At 33.3% G+C, this 5,000-nt stretch overlaps 1 pseudogene; it reads left to right on the top strand.

Moving 5' to 3' along the window:
• Nucleotides 1-751: 751 nt before the first annotated feature.
• On the top strand, nt 752-4,564 carry LOC137643753 (uncharacterized; annotated as a pseudogene).
• The last annotated feature ends 436 nt before the right edge of the window (nt 4,565-5,000 follow it).

Here is a 5,000-nt window from a genome sequence, read left to right on the forward strand (position 1 = left end):
GAGGGATTCAACTCCGTGGATTTATATCGAGCAAGCAGGTGCTTGATAACTTTGAGGTAGGTCTCGGTAAATGTTGGCACACTTTACGAGATTTAAAGTTATTGAATGAATAATTTTAGCGCTGAGTCATTAATCCCGTAAAAAATAAAACTTGTAACCAGAAAGAATTTACTCTTGTTAATATTTTGCTTTGCCATTTATCATATCTTTTGAGATCTTTTTATTGAATCTTACTCTGAACTTTAAGTTGCTTGCATAGGCAATAATTTCATGTACAATTTTCTGATAGACGTATCATATCTTTTATAGGCTATGCACAGTGGCATCATGGTAATGGTATTGCTCGACGAATCTTATAAACTTTTCACTGGTTATAAGCGATTCGGAGTGTGGAGGTTAGGTAACTAGTGCCAGAGTTACCTAGATATCGGGGCAGCATCAAGTGTCATTAATATTAATTTATATTCTGCATAATATTATGCTTTAAATTTATTGTATGTTCAATAATAAATTCAATGTTCACTTTGATGTTTGTTTTCTCACCATTTTTTACAACCTTCATATAAGTTTTTTCCGAATATGGCGACCGTGACAGGATCCTATGACTTTGCATTGATGCTTGCCCGATGTCTCTCCATTTGCACTGTTGGTGGAACGTTGTCATTATTTTGCATTTTAATACTTTAGTGTAAAGGTTGAAGTGAATTTCATCTTTTTAACATATTTCTGAAATAAGTTCTTTGCTCGGGAATTGACTTCATTGGATATTTTTTATATTCGAAACTTTGCTTCCTTGGTAATCTTTATTTATCGTCGTTGGCCTAGTATTGATGCCATCGGTATTTCTTGGTGTTAACGTATATTATGTAAAGTGATTAAGGGAATTTTACTTTTCAGCTTCGTTTTGTTACGCATACTTTAGCCTTTGAATATTTATTATATTTGTGATAGGTCAGGTAGTTGTATATATTCACAATGTCTGAACTTGAAAGATTAGTGAATCAAAGGAAGTATATAAGGAAGTGTGTGACAGAACATTTTAACCGTAAGGATAGTTTTCCTACATTAACTAGTGCAGCAAGGGAGAAATTACTCTTGCAATTTGAACAATGGCTTCCAGAATTGAAAGACTTGAATAAGCAGATATTAGAGCTTAAGTATGAGGAATGGGACGACGAAGAGGAAGAACGTAGGTCTGAGGAGGAATTGGACTCCTGTCAGGTCTATAATGACAAACTTTTATCTTGCTTAGTGGCTATTAGGAACCCTAGTGTGCCCTCTTCATCAGTTTCCCATTCGAATGACTCTCTTAGTTCCGCAAGAAGTTTGCTTAATTAAGTCTCCCATAGCTCCCCTGCCTAAATGCACCAGTTCTGATGACGAGGACCTTGCTAGATTTTTTGAAGAATTTGAAGACACTTTAAGTAAATTTGAATACCCTGAATACGATAAACTCTTGTTATTAAAGCAGCAGATCTCAGGCAGGGCCTTAGTTTTAGTAGAGTCCTTGGAAGCAGATAAGCAGGGATATTCACATGCAAAGCAATTACTACTGAAAGCTCTAGCTTCGGATGACACACAGAAATTTAATGTTTTGAGGCAGTTATCCCATTTGAAACTTTCTAACAACACTGATCCATATTAATTTATCTCTAAGGTTAGGTTAATTATGGAAATAATACGCAAATTGAAAATTACTGTGGACTGTATACTTCAGTTTTTTTATATGGGAAGGATTGAATGATGCATTTAAGAATCATTTGATTCAAATTACTAACAGCTCCAAGCCAACGTTAAATGAAATTGTAGACAAGTTTTTTGAAGCTAGTGAGCGTTATTGTAGCCAGTCTAAGAAAACTAAAGAAGTCCCTAAACAATTTTTCCCCAAAACATCAAATGCTAGTGACCATGGAGCTACCAGATTATCTGTAGATGTAAAGTATGAAATAAATAAGACCTTTAAGCCTTGTAGTATATGTACTAAAGTAGATGGTAAACCAGCTGATCACCCTATCCACAAGTGTGCCAAATTTGACTCTGCAGAAGCCAAGATAGATAAAATAAGAAAATTGAAAGGATGCCTAAAATGTTCTAACCTAAATCATCTGAGTAAATTTTGTAGGTATAGGTTCAATAATAAATGTAAGTATTGCTCGGAGTGGCATTTCATTTTCCTGTGTATTCGGTCTGTTGATGGCAAGCAAGTCACAAATGAAGATGGAAATAAACCAGATAGCCAATCTTGTACAGATAAGTGTAAAGATAAAGCAAAATCCAAGCCTAAGGAAAATAAGGAGATATCTGACTCAATGGTTAACATTGTGGAAGCTTTCCAGAGTGATTCTGACATGCAGACTGTTCTTCCCACTTTTACTGCTACCTTGGATAATGGTTTAAAGTTAAGATGTTTAAAAGACAGTGGCTGTCAGTGTAACTTCATTTTGACCGATATTGCGGACTTTTATAATTTACCCACATTAAGGGAAAATATTTCTCTAACAGTAAATGGTATTAACACTACTCAGAATTATACTACTAAGCTGATTGAAGTAAGTTTACAGATAGGGGATAGGCTTAGAAAAATTGAAGCACTGTGTATACCTTCTATTAATGTAAAGTTAAAACTTCCTAAATTAGGTAAGGTAGTAAGTGGTTTCAAAGAAAGAGGTTATTTGTTGGCAGATGAAAGCTTGTCAAATGATTCTTGTGGTATCCAGAGTATTCAGTTAATTCTTGGCACTCGCTCAGCATACTGTCTTCCTCAGCAGGAACACTTGTTTGGATCAAACTTAGAATCTCTATATTCTGAAACTCCTGCTGGAGTATTGTTACATGGTAATGTAGAACAAATATTGAAGGATTTAACATTTTTACCTTATGTTGGAAGTTGTTTTCAAGGATTGGTTCAACTTTCAGATCACAACTTAGTTGGTAGCATTTTCGGGAATGGTAATACTTTCCTTGTTTCGGATTGTGCTTTTAAAGATACTGTGGATCCCGTTAACATTAATGTATTTGATGATAAGGGGGATATAATTGAATCTCAGCTTATCAAGGAAGCTAACCAAATTTTAGAAGAAAGTTGTCATAGATTTGTAAAGTGTGAACCTAATGATTCTGAGAGTTCTGAAATAAATAAGAAGTTAGTTAAGTTTTCCCTTGAAAATATGAAGAGAGATAAAGAAGGTAGAATTGTTGTTCCTTTATTTTGGAATCCTCAGGTGTCCCATTTATTAGGTTCCACTCAGGGATTGGCAGTTTCAATTTTAAAGTCTAACTTGAAAAAAATTGCAAAATAACAGGGATAAGCTATTAATAATGGATAAAGTTTTTAAAGAAGAGGAAAGTATGGGGATCATAGAGCGCATTAATAACCTTCCCGAATTTATCAGAGAGCACCCTAACCATAGCTTTTTGCCTCACATGGGCATCTTTAAAATGGATCGCGAAACCACAAAGTGCAGGATAGTGTATTTGTCTAATCTTTGTCAGCAAGATTATAGTAAACCTTCCATTAGTCACAATCAGGCTATATATTCAGGACCAAATCTAAACCAGAAACTTTCCTCTGCTATATTACATTTGAGATTTGGACAGAAGTTATTATGTTTTGATTTGTGTAAAGCGTTCAATAATGTTGCCTTGAATGACACAGATAGCAATAGGCTATTAGGCCTATGGTTCAGAAATGTAGAGAAGGAAGACTTTACCGTTGTGGGATACAGAAATTTAAGATTAAGTTTTGGCTTAAGATGCAGCCCTGCATTACTGTTACTTGCTCTATATAAGATTTTAATTCTAGATGTAGACTGATGATAGTAAACTTTTACAATTGAAGAGGATGATATATCAACTATGTTACATGGATAACTCTGCAGTTGCCTATGATAGTTCTGAAGAACTTCTCTGGGCATACCAACAACTAGAAAGCATTTTTGAGCCTTACAAGTTTTACCTGCAGCAGTACATCAGTAATAATTTTGCATTGCAAGACCACATAGATAATGAGGATAGTACAGAAACCAATGAAAAGGTAAAATTACTTGGGTTGTCATGGGATAGGAAGCAAGACAGTTTATCTACTAAACCTATTAGTCTTAACATACAAGCTCGAACAAAACGGGAAGTATTGCAGTCTATTGCCTCCCAGTATGATCTCTTTAACTTTAATGGCCCTATTCTTAATCGTTCAAGGCTATTTTTGCATTAGTTACAGTGCAACAAAGATCTAGGCTGGGACAAGGAATTAGATGCCGATGTTAGGAGGCAATGGTGGAATATTGCCAAACAAGCAAATGCTGCTTCTGTTGCAGAGATACCAAGAGTCTTTGGGAGTAGAGAAGATACTTACCGGCTATTGGCATTTTCAGACAGTAGTAAGCAGATGTTTGGTGTAGTCATTTACATACAAAATATTCCCACAGGAAAGGTCAGTTTTGTCTTTGCAAAAAATAGGATAGTAAACAAGCAAATGGAATCTAAAAGCATGCCATCACTGGAACTGCATGGAATAACTTTGGCCGTAGAAGAAGTTATGAGGAGTTATCCGGAATTTCTTGTATGATGCCAATCAAAATATGCATAATATTATGCTTTAAATTTATTGTATGTTCAATAATAAATTCAATGTTCACTTTGATGTTTGTTTTCTCAATATTTTTTACAATCTTCATATAAGTTTTTCCCGAATATATTAATATTATTTTAATTCATATTTTTATTATTATTATTATTATTATTATTATTATTATTATTATTAATATCATTATTTTTATTATTAATCTTATAATTATTATTATTATTTATTATTATTATTATTATTATTATTATAATTATTATTATTATTATTATTATTATTATTATTATAATTATAATTATAATTATTATTATTATTATTATTATTATTATTATTATTGTTATTGTTCTTGTTCTTGTTCTTGTTCTTGTTCTTGTTCTTGTTCTTGTTCTTGTTCTTGTTCTTGTTCTTGTTCTTGTTCTTG

Source organism: Palaemon carinicauda, chromosome 7 (assembly GCF_036898095.1).
Source record: "Palaemon carinicauda isolate YSFRI2023 chromosome 7, ASM3689809v2, whole genome shotgun sequence".
Taxonomy (NCBI): domain Eukaryota; kingdom Metazoa; phylum Arthropoda; class Malacostraca; order Decapoda; family Palaemonidae; genus Palaemon; species Palaemon carinicauda.